Genomic DNA, 17919 nt, shown 5'->3' on the forward strand with positions numbered 1-17919 from the left:
TGTTTTTTGAGACAGCGTCTTGCTATGTAGTTCAGTCTGGCCTTGAACTCACAGTGTAGCTCAGGCTGACCTGGAACTAACGGCAGTCTTCCTGCCTCAGCTTCCCAAGTGCTGGGATCACATGCAGGCATCACCACACCTGGCTACATAAGAATGTTTTTTGGTTTTGGTTTTGGTTTTGTTTTGGTACCAGGGATCGAACTGGGGTCCTGGCACTTGCGCAGCAGGTGGCGAAACCACTGAGGTAAATCCCCGGCCCTACATAAGAATGTTTTAAAATTAAAATATATGGATCTGGCTCATGAAGAGTACACAGTCTAATTGGGGACCTAAGCAACACAGTAAGATCCCCAGAGACGACATACTGTAAAAGCAACGCTAGTCTCTTAAGTTCTGTGAAACCAAGGCTTGTATTTGGTTTGCTTTTTTATTACTCTTATCATTATTATTTTTATTATCATTATCATCATCATCATCCTGTGTGCCCAGCTTAGTGCTTTGTAGGGAATAAGTGCTCCAAAATATTTGACAAATGATGTTAGGATGAGTGAACACATCATCAAGTGTAAACTCTTCCATTTCAGGTTGTTTCAACATTCATGTGTTAATTTCAAATGTAGTCAAAATAAAGTCAACTAGAGAAGGTTTCTCAGGTGATATGTAGTTTCCAGAAGACAAGCAACAGCGTGGAGGACTATGCTTTTGGGGTCACTTCAAGAAGACTTTGGAATACCTATTTGGCAGTCTTTTGCCCCTTTCCTCCTGTTGGGTATTGACTCCTAGGGCCATATAAAGCATGCAGTATTTGCAACTAATGTTTATCTTTTGGTGTTAATAAATTGTTACTGAAAGATGAGCTAATGTGTAGCTGATGTGTAGCTCTTAATGTCTTTTTTAGGTTTTCTACATGGACAACTTAGCATATATTTATATATATATGTTATATATGTATATATATATGTTATACATATATATGTTTTTTAAAGAGTTTCTAGGCTGAAGAGTTTTCGGGTAGAGTGCTTGCCTAGTATACCCTGAGTTCAATCCCCAGCCCCCTCCAAGTTCCTAAACAAATTTTTTCTGGTACAGAGGTTATTTTCTAGTACTGAATTATTTTCACAGAAAGCATGAGTTGTGCTAGGCCATCTATATCTGTTTGCCTAGTTCCCCATGGCAAATGTTTCTAAGATGGCCAGATGGCTCAGGAGTTTGTTTCCATGAAACAGTTTTCCTCTTCACAGAGTTAGCTCACGTTAGCCCCAAACCAGAGAAGTGTTACCAAAGTTAAACCAAAAGTTCCTGGTGTGAGCCCTGGCTTTCCCATTGACCTTTGGCAAGTCACCTGCCTCCTCTGCTTCACCGTGTGTGAAGTGGTAGCAGCTCATTCACATAAGATACTTTTCAGTTCACAAATACTGTCCTTTTCTTTGGTACCGGGGATCAAACTCGGGACCTTGCACTTGCGAGGCAGGTGCCGGAACCACTGAGCTAAATCCCTGGCCATACAGATACATAGACCAGGCTTTATTGTTACCAAAGTACACAAGGTTAGAAAGAAGGAAGCCAGGTGTGGTGGCACACACCTGTAATGCCAGCACTAGGGAGGCAGGGGCAGGAGGATTGCCCAGAGTTCAAGGCCGGCCTGGGCTACATAGTGAGTTCAGGGCCAGCCTGAACTACAAAGTGAGACCCTGTCTCAAAAAACAAAAGGTTAGAAAGAAGAAATACTTTTCCAGTGGTCATCATTGGAAGATGATACTGAAGACTGTGAGAAGACAAAAGTGATTGAATTTCCTTCCCAGGAATTTGATAAATGGGAGAGACTGCTCACCTTCATTCACCTATATGTCATTTACTTAGTGGCCAGCGTGGAGGGGTGGGTGTCCTGGAATTGAACCCAGGGCCTGATGCATGCTAGGCAAGTGCTCTACCGCTGAGCTACATCCTGAGCTCCAGAAAGGATTTATTTTGTGATCTCTGGCCATTCTTTCTCATAGGACCATATGACTTTCCTAATTCAAAATAAATCCAGACCCACCAACTGTTCCCTGTCAGGGTCTCTTCCCACCTGGATTCTGGTCTCTGTTGAGCTCTGAGACAATCCCCAGGCATTAGCTGAGCTTCTGTCTAGGTTGAAGGGTGACAGGGATATAAAGCTACAAAGGTTAGATCTTGAGTCTTTCAGAATATATTCTTATTCCCATCTAAGGCTGAGATGAGAGATGGCAGTGGATTTGCAAATGAAACAGTTGGAGATTAATCACCGTTATAGAGCAGAAGCAGGCTCAGCTTAACTTCACATACTCAAAAACATTTCTAGTAGCACACTCTTTGCTTAATAAATTTTTAAAGCTTTTTTTTCAGAGTGAAAATACTGGCAGGCAGAGCTCTGTTCTCCTGTTCAGGAGCATAGACAAAAAATAAAAATGACTGAGTTCACCAGAAATAAAAGATTTTGTGCAGGGCACATACCTAATCTCCACATGAGTATAAAGAAAAACGAGGAATATTTCTCTATGGAGTAGAGTTTGGAAACTATGGAGTTTGGAAGTTTGGACAGTGTTCCTTACTAGATCTAAGGGTTTTTTTGTTTGTTTGTTTTGTTTTATTTGGATCTAGGATTCTTATGTATGTGTGAAAGGATTTGTTAACTGTAACCTTGTATAAAACATGTTATTTTAATCTATACTGACTGAGTCTGCTTCACATCTTCACAGTGGCATTGCCATTAAATATACTTTATTGGTTTATTGTTTTTAAAACTTAATTGGAAGATTTACAATGTGGCTTGGAAGCTTTTCCCTGTGGACTGTGCGTTCTTCCTTCTTTTCTTAATCACCATATTGGGAAAAGACCTAAGCACAGACCTTCAAGGGCATCCAAGGTCACCCCCACCCGTACAGCAGACGGGCTGAAATGTTTCGGGTCTGGGGGGCATCTTTAAAAGCTATGTTAGATTTCTTGTGAATGAGGGTTTGAGTTCAAAATACAGACATTGGTGTCTGCATCAATAGATCTGGGTGCTGGACCAGCTTGGCCGCCAGCTGAGTGAGTGAGCTTGGAACGAAAGGTCCTTACCTGCTCCAGACCTCAGCGTCCTTACTGGGACAGTGAAGTGGTTAGGCTGAAGTCTCTTCAGATTGGACTCTTCCTAGCTAGCTGTTACATTGGTTGGTCCTCTGGAAACAGAAGACCTTTCTTTCATCAAGCCAGAACTTTTTTTTTAATCATCCGGCTTTCCTGAAAACCAGTGAGAATGAAAATTTAAAAAGACCAATGAACAGAGCTGCCCGATGAGAGGGAAGTGGAAGTACAGGGATGAGGAGACTTGGGGGAGCTGGGAAGTCTGTAGCCCCCAATAGAATTGAGATAGAATTTGGAAAGTATTTTTAAGGTCTAAAACACCACAGATTTTTGGTACTGAAAAAACAACAAAACAAATAAAAAAAAAACTGGGTAGATTTGAGAGGAAAATGACAGGAGTCTGATAGGACCTGAAGGAATCGCCTTGCGCCTGCCTCTTGAGTCCAAACACAGTAAAGATAGTTTGGCATCGCTCCCATCTCCGAGGGTCTCTGCAAGGTGGTTCCATGAGCTTAACAATTACAAGTCCTTTTGGACGCCAAACTTTCCTTCACTACATTGAAGACCATCTTACTGTCTTTAATTCTTTTTTTTTTTTTTTTGAGTAGGAAAAATTTATTGGGAGAAAAAAAGCTCCTGCCTAAGAGAGACAGAAGGGCGACCCGAAAGTGGGTTGCCCGCCCACCCCACTTTTCAAAGATGTTTTATACAGCAAGGCCATGTGGTGAGGTGGGTACAAAGTGGGATGAAACTATAAGACCCAGTGGAAATTTACAAGGTGGGCATGAGGTAGGACAAAACCACAACTAACTAATAAAATTACAAGTTACTGTCTTTAATTCTGACTTCAGTGTGGGCCCTAAAGTTATAGTATCCCTCTTGTTGTCTTTATTTACTTCTTCAAGATTTTCCTCCACATTCTAAAGAACAGTAACTTAACACATGCATGTGTGAGGAAAGACCTTGAAAAGCTGGAATGAAGTCCTTTCAGCATCTTGGTTCCCAGCCCTTTCTTCTTTGTCTCCAGTATTTGGGGAACAACAACTACAGTGTTGTGTGATAAAATCTATAGTCCCCAGTAATGGCTTGGCCTAACATCACTCAGGAAACCAATCTGGTAGCCTTGGTGGTCAGTTGATTGGACTGAAAGTTTTTATCAAATGGGCTCCATGTTCAGTTCTTGGTGTTCTGGTAGATAACATACAGGAATGTGGCACTTGCATTCTTGTTGGGAAACGTTATCAATGAAACAACACAAAACAATAAAAGAAAAAACCCTAAATTGCTGAATATATAATCTGTATGTATAGCAAGAAGGTGCATTTAGAAAAGATGGAAGAGAATAGCCAGGGAGGGTAGATACTCTTGGGGGTGGGGGACTCAAACAGGAACCACTTGAGGGAAGCTAGAGTAGGGCCAAGCGTGGCAAGGGCTGGAAATGGCAAGACTGTTGGCCTTGTAGAGCAGAGAGAGATTACGCTGACAAAGTGGGCATGGTAGGGGACAAAGGTATTCAGACTACGCGGTAGGAAAAAGGAAGAAAGTAGAGGTTTGTGTATTGCAGGGTGATTTAAAAACCAGTGTTCAAAAAGAATTCTGTTGATCAGTATGGAGCCTGGAAGAGAGCTTGAGGTCTGGAAGGCCAGCCAGGAGGTTTTGTCGCAGTCTTGGCAAAAGGTGGTGAATGTCTGGATCGCGGTGTTTATAGCGGGAACGAGGAGGAGAGGCAGGATTCAGAAGACATTTAAGAGCAGAATCCACAACATATGTTAGGGCTGAATCGAACTTGATTCGCAAGAGTTTGAGACTGGTTGATGAGGGGAAAGGTGTTATTAATAGAATAGGATTTTCATTAAAAGCCATTTTGTTTCCCACTGGTACCCAGTGATTTTCTTAATGCAGCATATTGAATGATACTATCTTCTAAGAATATTAGGTTAGGCCATTTTTACCAAGTAGTGTTAGAGGTCTTCAGTGCAAAGAGGGGAAGGAGAATCTCTTCTAGGAGAGCTTTTAGGAATTTGGGCCATGATTCGAGATGATCAGGGTATATTTGATGGATCTGATTCATCAGTGATACTCCATTCCCACATAACAGACCAAACTCCAAGAATTTAGAAACCATTCTAGTATCATAATAAAGAAAATACTGGACTTTAAGCGTGTGAGCCCCCATTCAAGCCATTAACTACCTGCAATCAGGAAGATTTCTGTAAAAGTATTTTGTGCATTCTATCGTGCCAAGCATAAGGGTCACTGTTGTTGAGGCATTTGGTTTGGCAAGGACCCCAGACCCCTGAGTTCTCCTCAGCTGCCACTGGAAGACACATGTTTGGGTTACCCACAGCCCTGTGCTGATTCTCCGCTGAGGACCGACAGGCATGGCTCTGGGGACATAGTGAACAAACACAGGACAGTGGTTAAAAATTAGGTGCCTAAAATCTCAGGCCAAGGCACATCCTTGCTTTGCTCGAAACCCATGGTGTCTTTGCTTTCCAGCCCCAGATGCCTTCTTGGGATTCACGACTTCTTTCTTCAGCTCAGCCTACATCTTGCTAATTGCAGATGTTATTACTGCCCCTACCTCCCTGCTTCAGAAAACCGACCTGTTTTCTGGGCCACATCATCCTCTCCACACCTTTGTGTCAGTGTTTTCTGTCTCCCCTCAATCCTTTAGCCTTACTTCCTTCAAGGAAGCCTTTTCTGGTTAACACCAGAAGACTACACGTTTATATTACTCAGCCTTCCTTTGGCACGCGAGTATAGCAGTTTGACTCTATTATGTTTTGTTTATATAAAATAATTTATATAAAAGTTCTAGCAGAATTTATATAAATATTCTAGCACATGGTAGGCCATTGAAATAAGTGGCCTTGCTGTTCCCCTTTTCTCAAGTCTTGTCTGGTTATTGAATCTCATCTTATTAGTCAGGGTTCAATAGCAGTGCTGGTTTTCTAAGCCTTTCTCTAGCGGCCAGTGTAGTTCTCTTTCTATGAGGTATTCTCTTTATGCAGGGTTTCCGTACTTGAACTGTAGCTCACTCTTGATATTGCCCAGCTAAGAGGTTTCAAGAAAGCAGCTCTGCACGCTGCTGCCAGGAGCCGAGGCCAAGGCTTCCCCTTTCTCTTGGGTGCTAGGTCTTGGGCACTGGGTGTTTCTTCCAAGGGACAGAGCAGCCTTGTTGCCTTCAGCGCCTGGGAGTTCTGGGGATTTCCCCACTGGCGGCTGGGTTTCCGGGCTGCCTTTCCCCGAAGGGGTCTGAGGGCACTGGGCCCACCCTGCTATTGTCCTGCCTGCCCCAGCCTGGCCCCATTCATTTCCCAGAGCAGGGCCCTCAGAAGCTTCCCTCAGAGAGACTCCTGCCTCAGAGAAAGGCCACTGTTGTTCTGGGGGAGGGTGCTGAAGAGAGTGCGCTGAATAGCTGTGTGAATGGGACCTTGTTTGAGGCTAGAACCACAGACCCTCTTCTCTGAGCCCTAGAGGCGAGGGGAAAAACCACTAGGGTTCGTGTGTTCCCGCATACAGGGTTTCAGGTTTAGGAACCTTCATGCTATGCCTCAAATAAGGTTGATCCACTTAACAGATGTTCACATGCTGTGACGCCACACGTTTGGACTCAAGGTAAATGAGTTATGTTCCATCCCTTCAAGAACTTGTGGTTTTGTTGAGGGACACAGAAGTCACCAGGAATTGTATGACAGCACTTGAGCTTCCATGATCAGAGTGCATGGTCGGAACATCTGAAAGAGGTTTCCAGGAGGGAGGGACCTTGAAATGGAGGCCAAAGATCGGAGCTGGGCAGGAGAGAGGGAAAGTCCAGGCAGAGAGAGCAGCAGGTGCAGGAGGAGCCTGAGGCAAGAAAAAGCTCATTGGAGTAAGAGTTAAAGTAGCTATGCGTCTTTGTGAGCCCAAGGAACAGTTAATTAAATCACCCAAGGACCATGAACCTCTAAGTTAGGGGTTTTGGACTTCTCCTGAGGGCAGTGGAAGACCATTGTGAGATTTTCAGCAGGGGTTGACATCAGGTTTTCGTTGTTGCTGCTGCTGCTGTTTGACACAGGGTCTCTGAACTCTCTGTCAGTGATGGCAAGCCTTTTAGAGCTTTCAGTGATAACAGACAGCCCCCTTCAGCACATGTGCCATAAGTTTGCCACCGCTGCCTTATGTGTAGCCCAGGTTGGCCTCAAATTGTGGTTCTCTTGCCTCAGCCTCCTGAGTCGTGGGATTATAGGCCTTGCCATCAAGCCTGGCTCACATAAGTGCTTACCGAAACAAAATCACCCTGGCTGCAGTGTAAACACTGGGTTAACAGAACAAAAGAGTGCAGTGAGGGAAAATGGGTTAGGAGACCATTGTTGTAAACTGGTTAAGAAGTGAGTGTGGGCTGGGGATTTAGCTCAGTGGTTCCGCTGCCTGCCTCGCAAGCGCAAGGTCCTAAGTTCGATCCCCGGTACCCAAAAAAAAAAAAAAAAAAAAGAAGAAGTGAGTGTGGCCTCTCCTGTGATGAGTGACACTTCAGAGATGGAGAAAAATGAGGGTTTGCGGATAAGTGGTTGTTTATAAGGAGAGGGAGGAATAAAGAGGTAAAGAGAACTCTTATTCTTGGCTTTGCTGGGAAGTATTATTCAGTGCGAAAGAATGTAGCGAATACAATTGAAGGATGAGATGGATCAGCATCCTTTTTAGCCATATTGATTTGAAATATTTGTGGGAGACCCAGGCTACAGAAAGTGAGGAGCATGTTCTGGGATAAAGAATCTCAGTGGCAGCTCAGCATCTGGACAGAGCAGTGGGAGCAAAAGACTGTCTGGGACAGGCATAGAAGAGGAGAGGGCTGGGGCCGGATCCTGAGAGGCACTGTATTAGCCCACATCACCCAGCACGCACAACTTAAAGGAGGAGAGGTGTAGGGCTTGTGATTTCAGAGGATCCATTTCATGGTTGGCAGGCTCCACGGCAGGAGCGCCATGGTAGGAGAACATGGCATAGCAAAGCTGGTTCCCAGCAGCCAGGAAGGGAGCAGGGAACAGCGCCAGAGAGGAAGGGATGGGGAACCATATACAGTCCTGGAGGTCGCACCTCGTGACCATCCCAGACACACCCAGAAGTGTGTTTCACTAATTCCCCAGGCCTCTCCCAACCCAATTAAGCTTCATCACTATATCACTTTTATTTACTTTTGGTTTTGTTTTGTTTGTGGTTTCTTGAGACAGGGTCTTGCTATGTAGTTCCGACTGGTGTGGAACTCAAGGATCCTCCTGCCTCATCCTCCCAGGTGCTAGGATTGCAGGCATGTGCCACCTGGCCCAGCTTACTATATTATAGTTAAAGGTCAGGAAAAGGATCCTCCAGGAGACTGGCAGGGAGTCACACGTCACAGAGGGGAAAAAAAGTCAGGGCAGTGTGAAATCTTAGAAATGAAGGGCACGAGTAGCTAACAGTTCCATGCTCCCAGAAGTCAAGGACAGAGAAATGTCTGGATATCGTAAGTAGGGGGGCGTCCAGGGCCTCCGTGAGTGATTTCTGGCCCATAATGATGAGAAGAGGAGCCGGTTTGCAGTGGGTCAGAGTGAGAAGAGGTGAGGAAATGGTGATAGTCTCTTCTGTGAAAGTCAGTCAGAAACCAGGAAAATAAGCACCGTTCCTGGTTCCTGTCAGTAGGACTTTGAGTTTTATTTTTCCAAGGTAGGACTGTGTTTACCTAGGTCAAAGGTTCTTAATCTCAGCGCACATCAGAATCACCTAGAAAGCTCATTACAACAGGAATTGCTGACCCCTCCCCCCAAAAAGTTCTGATTTAGTAAGTTTGGGTGGAAATCTGGGCCTGAGAATATGCATTTTTGTCAGCTTCCTCAGTGAGACTGACAGCCAGCATCCCACACTTTGAAAGCCACTGCATTATGACATCTGTGCTCTTAATTAGCTGTGTGTTCTGGTAACAAAATTTTCATTGTTAACTGTTCCAAAACTTACATATCAGGGGTTATACTGTTTTGAGTAAGTTTCCTAAAATGATTCCGCAAACTGATCCCAGGTTCTGAATTTCCTGGTGTCAAGGGTCTCTGGAATGTGTTACTGCATTGAAAGAGCCCCATCTCTAGAGCACCCTTGCATGGAGTGGTTTATCATTCTACCCTGTGGTGACCCACACAGCTACCTGTGGTTCCTGAGCTCAGAGGTGGCAGTGGGGTCCCATGCTGCGCTGGGGTTCTGCCCGAGGGCCTGTGTCTGTTCCCTTGAAATCGGGTTCAGAAGCCACACAGCTGGGTTTCCAGGAGTGCCTGAGTGTCTATCTCTTCCTCTTCCTCTGCTTTTCTTTTTGCCCTGTGAATCAGTGGGAAATCCCCCTAGAATCTCCAGACCAGTGGCCCTGTGTCTGAGCTGTAGATGCGGGTCAGAGATAATGGTAGGTTCAGTGCAGGGCCTGGCAATTCCCGGGCCAGAGGGTTTCCTAAACATCACTCCAGGCCTTAAGATCCTTAATTAAGCCACCAGAGGCCCAGAAGACATGGCAGTTTTCCCTGAGCTCTCTACACTGAAGCTGTAACTACACTTCTGCTTCTGCCTGGGGACGCATTCCTTTGCTAGTCCTGAAGGTAAGGCCTGGCTGCTTGGGAAAGGGCTGGACAAGGTATGTCAGGAGAGACCATTCTCTTCGAATCTGTTAGTCTGGCTTGCGGGAATTCCTTATTCATTCAACAACACATGTATTAAATACTAGGCAGTGTTGTGGGCAGCCTGCAACTGGGGATACACCGGAGCTTACATTCTGTTGGAGCAAGACAGGTAACAAGTAAGTATAAAGTATTATTTATCATTATTAAAAGTGCTTGTGATCCATAGTGTGGATTTATTTATTTATTTTATATATATATTAATTGGTACATTTTAGGTATACAATACATTTACATTTATCATTGGGTGTTTGTACCTGAACATGATGTATCTTGGTTCTTATTTTTTCCCCATTACCTGTGCGCCCTTACCTATTTACGTAGACTTTGTTTCCATTTTTTTTTTCTTTTCTCATCATTTTTCCTTTCCCTTCTTCCCTTTCCCCTTCCCCTGCCGCTACCCCCAAACCCTTGGACCTTTTCCTCTTTCAAATGATCAGTTATTCATTTTAATCCTTTTCATCCTTATTTACACTTTCAGTTTCTCACACTAGAGAAACTATTCGGTATTTACACATGGGTGTCCTGTTTATTTCACTTAAGAGGATGGCCTCAATATGCATCCATTTAGCTATGAATGTCTCTAGTTTCTCATTCTTTATGGCTGAGTAGTACTCCATTTTATAAAAAAACCACATCTTCTTTATCCAGTCTCCAGTTGATGGGCACTTGGGCTGTTTCCAAGCTTTAGCTATTACAAATGGTGCCGCTAGGAACATGGGTCCACATATATCGCTGTGGTGTGATTCTTTTAATTCTTTGGGGAAGATTCCCAGCAGGGGAATAGCTGGGTCAAATGGGACCTCTAGTCCTAGTTCTTTGAGGTATCTCCATACTGATTTCCACAGTGGTTGGACCAGTCTGCACCCCCACCAACAACGGAGAAGGGTTCCTTTCTCCCCACACCCCCGCTAGCACTTGTTATTGGTCGATTTCTTGATAGCAGGCATTCTTTGTGGGGTGAGGTGGAATCTCAGCATTGTTTTCATCTGGATCTCTCGGATGACCAGTGATGTTGAACATTTCATATATTTATTTGCTGTTTTTACTTCTTTGTCTGAGAAATGTCTGTTCATTTCGGATGCCCATTTTTGAATTGGGTCTTTGAATTTGGGGGGGGTCTGATTTTTTTCAGTTCTTTATATATTCTCGATAGTAGACCTTTGTCTGAGGTACAGCTGCTGAAAATTTCTTCCCACATTGTCGATTGTCTCTTAGCTCTGTTGGTAGTTTCTCTTGCAGTACAGAAGCTTTTTAATACGTTGAGATCCCAGTTTTTGATTCTTTGTGCTAGCTCCCGTGCTACTGAGATTTTGTTCATAAAGTCTTTTCCTATGCCAATGTCATCAAGAGTTCTACCAACTTACCTTCCAGCAAGTTTAGTGTTTCTGTCTTAATATTTAGATCTTTAATCCACTTTGATCTTAGTTTAGTGCAGGGTGATAGGTATGGGTCTAGTTTTAACCTTTCGCAAGTTGAAATCCAGTTTTCCCAACACCGTTTATTAAATAGGCTATCTTTCCTCCAATGAGGGTGGTTGGCTCCTTTGTCAAAGATGGGGTGGCTGAGTATGTCTGGAGTTGTTTCATAGTGTGGATTTATAACTGCTGTGGGAAGGGCAGGAGGGGAGATGTGACAGAATTTACGGAAAGATGACACCCAGGAGGAAAAGTCAGGTTTGTTTTTTGTTTTTTGTTTTCGTACCGGGGATTGAACTTGGGTCCTTGCGCTTGCGCAGCAGACGGAAACCACTGAGCTAAATCCCTGGCGGAAAAGTCAGTTTTTAAATAGGGGAGGACATGATTGACAGGGAAAGAGGGAGGAAAACCTTCGGACTAAGACAGGAAGGCGATGATGAGGTGCGCCTCTGTCCCTGTGTGCCAGTGTGGTTAGTGAAGCATTATTGTCTGTATGTGACTGGGGCAGAGTCAGGGTAAGGGTTTTCAGTTCTGTTTGACCAATGGGGAAACAAAGTGCAGGGAAGCTTTAGCTTCTTGCCTAAGGTCTGGAAACTAAGAGGTGACAGAGTTGGGATTTTTTTAAAAATGTGTGTGCCGGGTCAGGGATTTAGCTCAGTGGTTTCGCCGCCTGCTGCGCAAGTGCAAGGACCCGAGTTCGATCCCCGGTACCAAAAAAAAAAAAAATGTATGTGCCTACAAACCCCTAGCCTAGTGCTGTTCCATTTTCCTGTCCTCCTGGTAAGGCTTGGGGTAAAGTGTGTAAGACTGTGAGGAGCCAGAGATCGTATTTGCTTGATGGTAGTGAGGTGACACTTAGGAAAGAGACAGGTAAACCAAGAGTCAGGTCTCGCGAGTTTTCCTGTCCCTTCCCTGTAAAATCTCGTCCACATCCCCTGAGGACCTGAGGTTTGGATTCACTATCCAGGAAGAGGAGAACTCTGGTTTTGCCTCCCCTTTGGTTAATGATGGGAAAAACTGGCACTCTGAGGCCTGGAAAGTTTGATCAAGGTTGGGAAAAATAAAATCCCCCAGAAGCAACTCATTACTCCATCACTAAGGAGTGTGGTATCTTCAAGCTGCCCAAGGGCTTCCTCTTTGTGTACAGTACCCTATAGTGCCTGGAACTGTGCAGTGGATTTAGTAGATGTTCAGTAAAGTTTTATTGAAAAATAGACACCATTTGTTAGGAACAGCTTTGACGAGATACAATTCACATAGCGTAAAATTCACCACTTTACAGTTTGGTGCATTTTTAGTGTATTCTGAGTTGTGTAGTCATTGCCACTAATTCCAGAAGATTTTAATTATGCCCCCAAAACCGTGTGCCCATTAGCACTTACTCCCCATTATCTTCTCTCTGTAGCTCCTGAAACCACTGATTTACTTTCTGTCTCTATGTGTTTGCCTTCTCTGAATATTTCATATAAATAGAATCAAACAGCCTAGGCTTATTGTGTCTGACTTCCTTTACTTAGCTTATTTTTAAGTTCCACCCATGTTGTGGCATGTGTCAGTACTTTTCTATGGTTGAAGAACATTCCCTTGTATGAGTCAAGTGTGGCAGCACACACCTGTTATCCCAGTACTCAGGAGGCTGAGACAGGAGGATTCTGAATTCAAGGCCAGCCCAGGTTACATAGCAAGTTCAAGCTAGCCTGCAGTACACAGCAAGACCTTGTCTCAAAAAAAAAGTATTATGTGGATTTGCTACCTTTTGTTTATCCATTCACCAGTTGATGGGCTCTTGGGTTGTTTCTACTTTTTGGGTACAATAGGTAATGTGACTATGAACATTTGTGTACAGTTTGTTGCATAGATAGGTGTTTTTATTTCTTTTAGGGATTTGGGTAGGAGGGGAGCAACTGATCATGCAAAAACTTTATTATGTTGAGTAATTGCCAAATAATTTTCTAAAGTGATTACATCGTCTTACATTTCCACCAGTATTCTGCAAGGGTCTGGGTTGCCATAGCTCCATCAATACTTGTTACCATCCTTTTTCTTTTTCTTCTTCTTCTTCTTCTTTTTTTTTTTTTTGGTACCTGGGATCAAACTCGGGACCTTGCGCTTGTGAGGCAGGCAGCGGAACCACTGAGCTAAATCCCCGGCCCTCTTTTTCTTCTTGATTGGTATCTCACTATGTTGCCCAGGTTGGCACCAAACTGCTGTGTTCAGGTGGTCCTCCTGCCTCAGGCTCCTGAGTAGCACCCAGCCTCTGTTTCTTTTGGATAATAGCCATCCTAGTGAATGTGCAGTGGTATCTCATTGTGTTTAATTTGCAGTTCCTTAGTAACTAAAAATGTTTATCTTTCTATGTGTTTATCAGCTGTTCGCATATCTTCTTTGGAAAAATGTCTGTTCACATCTTTTCCTTATTTTTCTCTGATTTATTTGTGTTTCTATTGTTGAGGAATGGGTACAGATTTTAGCTAAGTCATTTAATCTTTGTTGGCCTCCATTTCACTGATCATAAAGTGGGAAAGTTGGATTTGATCTCTGAGACCCATCTGACTCTAATGTTATTTCATCTGTGCTCACTCTTTTTAGCTTGTACTCCTCACCACATTTTAGTAGTTTGGATGTTAGACGTATCACTTTGTGTCAGATTGTCCTAGCTTTCTTATTATTCAAACCTTCTAAGCCTGTTTCCACCTTTAGAGGATGAGACAAATACCATTTCTTTCATAGGGTTCTTCTAAAAATGAGTTGAAATAATGCACACAAAATACTTAGCAAAATAGCCGACATAGTTAAGAATTCGGCACTGCCGGCTATTACTGTGATAACCTTACCTTGTGGTCTCCAGTTGAACCAGTCAGTTCCCCATCCAGTTTACCTGTCCTCATCTTGGAGCCTTTGTGCCTGGCCATTGGCAGGTGGTGCTAAATACAGTGCGAGACTTGCTTTCGAAGGAGGTCTGCCCTGCAGTTGCAGTCTGTAGGAACAGGGCCGGCTCCAGTGCTACCTCACTGTGATACCTGTGCAGAGAGGAGCCAAGATTCGGGGGCTTGAAATACCTGGCATCTTCAGGCATCTCCTTTTCTCTCTCCCTTTCTCTGCCCCTCTTTCTCTAGGATCTCCAGATTACTTTTCTGCATGGTGGCTTAGAGCAGCTGGATTCTTATGTGGTGGCTGTGAGCTCCCAGTTTCCCAGGACCCTGGCAGAGGTGACAAGCAGTCTGTTAAGTTACGGGAGTTACAGCAGTGGCCAGGGACCAGAGAGGGCATAGAGCCTCCACTTCGTGGTGCAGGGCGACCAGAATGGGAAAGTTACTGTGGTTCCTGTTGGATGACTCAAGCTTTCTCATTTGTCCTGTAGAGATCCCTGTGGATTGCTTATGACTGCTGATGGGGGTGGGGGCCTCTCCTCTGTAAATACTCCCAAGGTATGTGCTGCTGGGCTGTGTGAAATCCTTCACTGAAACCTCCAGTCAGGGCTTTTCCAATAACTGATCGGCTAGTGTTCAAGTGTTGACTGGTTCTCTTTGATTAAAAGTTCTTGGGGTTTTTCAGGCTGACTGAACCCCTAACCCTAGTCCATTCCTGCACTGTGGAGAAGCCCAACCACCACATACCTTTGCTGTCCTGGTGATACTACACCCAGCCGTAAAAGCTGCTAGCAGGGCAGGTAGGGAGAGACCCACAATAACCATCTGCCCACCGCTTTGCTGATCATGGGAAGTGCCGTAGCGGCCATGCTGGTACATAGCTGTGCAGATGCTATCCTTATAGGTGAGGAAACTGGGGTCATAGGAATTGCGTCTGGAAGCCAAATGGTAGTAAGCTCTGTGCTCTGACTGAGTCCTTCTTTGAGGAGGGATCTTCTGTGGCCCCTGCTCCAGCACTCCTATCAGCCAGCAATCCGAAGTGCCCCATAGTACTTACCTCAGAAGTCGCATTCTGCCTTCTAGCCTCAGCTGAAGGAACTGAGCCCAGATGAGGTCGCCGTCTGGCACAGTTGTGGCCTTGCTCCTCTGTACTCGTCCTTTTGGTGGTGTGGACCTCGGAGCTCCTTCCTCCCATGGTCCCGCTTTGCCTGCTTTGATTATGTTCATCAGAGATTGCGTTGCTTAGGAGCCCTGTGAGCTCGGTTACTTTGGAAAAGTACACTCTTACTAAAGGCAACTCTGTGTGTGTGTGTGTGTCTGTGTGTGTGTGTGTGTGTGTGTGTGTGTGCGTGTGAAGGGTCTGAGAAATAGTGCTTGGTAGGATAAAAAAGCACAAAATGAGCAAGAGGATGGGAAGGTAGCTAGAGAAGAGAATCTCCCAAAGTGGTAGCTTTCAATTCTCGTTTCTTCATTTGATTATTTTTGGCGGCGGGTGTGTGTGTATGTGTATGTGTGTGGTACAAGAGCATCTCACTATGTAGTTCAGGCTAGTCTGGAACTCACTAGGTAGCCCAGGTTGGCCTAGAACTCGCTGTGATTCTCCTGCCTCAGCCTCCTGAGTGCTGGGATTACAGGTGTGCACCACCTCTTCGTTTTTGAGAAGAGCACTGACAGATGCAAAACTGATGTTCTCCCAGCTTCTGCTCCCCTGGAGATCTGCTACTACTTTCAGATCGATACTTGTGATACATGTGTCATCAGGCTCCTCACAGTCTGCTCCTTTCATTTTCTCTCCTGGTGATCACTTTCTGAGTTCCTTTAGGTTCTGTTGCAAGGACCAGGGTATACCAGGCAAAGGATAAGAATCCACTTGCTCTAAAAACGCTTGCAATTCTGAGCATTATACACTGCTTTTGTCCTTCAAAGCCCTCTCCATCTGTTGCACTTTATTCTCATCACACTTGTGATGCTGAGGGAGGCAGGTCTCTCCAGGTAACTTAGTTTCCCTTCCTCCTCACCTTCCTGTGCCTGGACTCCCCTAGGACACTGTGGCAGCTCCTCCTTGCCCTGTGCCGACACAACCTCTCCGCTCCACCTTTCCTCCCACGTTGGAGTGCCTTCCCTCCCTGGTAGCAGCGAACAGCAGAGCTCCTCACCTTTGTGGCCACCTTTTTTTTTTTTTTTGGTACCGGGGATTGAACTTGGGACCTTGAGCTTTTGAGACAAGCAGTGGAACCACTGAGCTAAATCCCTAGCCCTGAGCAGCCTTTTATATAAAAGCTACAAGATTAGAACATAAATTGGCTAGGACGGAAAGATTACTAGCTCTGAGGCTAGGAACCTGGAGATTTAGGATGATGTGGGGGTAGGGTGCTGAGGGAGAACGGAGGAGAAAACTAGCTGGAAACATGAGTCCTAGTGGAATCAAAGGTCCTTTTAACCCTCTGGCCCAGACTTACACAGTGGCTCATTTCCACAGCCATCGTCTCCCTCTCACCCTGAATTGGGTGCTCCTTGCTCTTCTGCATGTCTTGGGAAAGATAACTGAAGTGAGCGTTCCTTGCCTTTCCAGTACCCGAAGGCGAACTGGGAAGCAGCAAACCCCAAAACCTGTAAGCAGCATAGTGCTGTACTAGAAGGGTAAAGGCTCTCAGCCCACACCCAGAGTGCTTACTGGATACCCCATCAATTTGGAAGAGAAAAGGAACTCCTCTTCTTTCTGATTTTACTTTCAAGTCTTATTTGACAATTAATTGGTTTTGATAAGAATGTTCTCAAGTTGATTGGCCAGCTAGAGGTTGTGGGAGTTTAATATTTATAAGCATGTGCTTAGCCCAAGATACGTGTCCAAAAAATATGAAATAGCAGTCACACAAGATGCCAGAGGAATGATGCAGCTGACACAGTTTTTCAAAGTTTTCCCTGGTGTGAGGACTTGTATTAGTTACCTTCCTGATGCTAGGGCCAAATACCCAACACCGCGACTTAAAGGAGAAGTTTACCGTATTATGGCTCGGGGTTTCAGTCCATGGTCAGCTGTCTCCAAAACAGAAACGGCGTGCCACAAGGGCCTGGTGTAGGAAAGCTCCGTGCCACGCCATTTCACAAGTCCACCACCATTTATTTTGTGTTTTGCAGCATTTTACAATTTTATAGTTTGGGTGTTTTTAAATATATTTTTTAAACAGCTTTATTGAGATATAATTCACATACTATGAAATATACCCTTAGGATTGTGTGTTCATTACTATCTAATTCCAGACATTGTCATCACTCCCCAAAGCAGCTTTGGGCCATTAGCAATCACTTCCTAGTCCTCTCTCTGTACAGGCCCAGGCAACCATGCATCTATTTCCTGTCTCTGTGGATTTGCCTATTTTGGACATTTCATAGAAATGGAATCGTACAATATGTGGCTTTTTGTGTCTAGCTTCTTTCACTTAGGATGATACAAGTTCTTGTGTTTAGCATACTTTGTTCTTTTTGTTGTCAGTTAATATTTTATTGTATAGATATACCAACTATGTTTATTCAATTCATGAGTTGATAGATATCTGGGGTGTTTCCAATTTTTGGCTGTTATGAGTAATACTGCTGTGAATGTTTGTGTAAAAGTTTTGTGTGGACATTGTTTTTATTTTTCTTGGATATGTATCTTGGGGGGGGAATTGCTGGATCACATGGTAGTTCTGTAATTTCTCCCCATGCTCTCCAACACTTGCTATCTGTCATTTTTATTATAGATATCCTCATGAGTATATAATAGTATCTCTTTATGGTTTTGATTTTCATTTTCTTAATGATACTAAACATCTTTTCATGTGCTTATTGTCCATTTGTATGATTTACATTTCTTTTTTCTTTTTGAGATAG

At 44.3% G+C, this 17919-nt stretch overlaps 1 protein-coding gene and 1 long non-coding RNA gene across 16 annotated transcripts in view; both read left to right on the forward strand.

Moving 5' to 3' along the window:
• Positions 1-17919, forward strand: part of Arhgef11 (Rho guanine nucleotide exchange factor 11) — a 118085-nt gene that overhangs the window by 3616 nt on the left and 96550 nt on the right. For 2 of the 15 annotated variants that reach the window (XM_087203418.1, XM_087203419.1), the window contains exon 1: positions 984-9680. The exons of the other annotated variants lie outside the window; for them this stretch is intronic. The gene's annotated coding sequence lies outside the window, so the exon portion shown is untranslated. Of the gene's footprint in view, positions 1-983; positions 9681-17919 lie in introns of those variants that run through there. 15 annotated transcript variants of the gene reach the window in all.
• The window catches only part of LOC147820816 (uncharacterized), a 40350-nt gene continuing 32118 nt past the window's right edge, over positions 9688-17919 (forward strand). Inside the window, exon 1 of the long non-coding RNA XR_015448140.1 lies at positions 9688-9877. This is a non-coding gene — a long non-coding RNA (uncharacterized LOC147820816). The remainder of the gene's footprint in view (positions 9878-17919) is intronic.

Source organism: Heterocephalus glaber, unplaced genomic scaffold, assembly GCF_053883595.1.
Source record: "Heterocephalus glaber isolate CG9 unplaced genomic scaffold, H.glaber_assembly_v1.0 deba00001795, whole genome shotgun sequence".
Lineage (NCBI taxonomy): Eukaryota > Metazoa > Chordata > Mammalia > Rodentia > Bathyergidae > Heterocephalus > Heterocephalus glaber.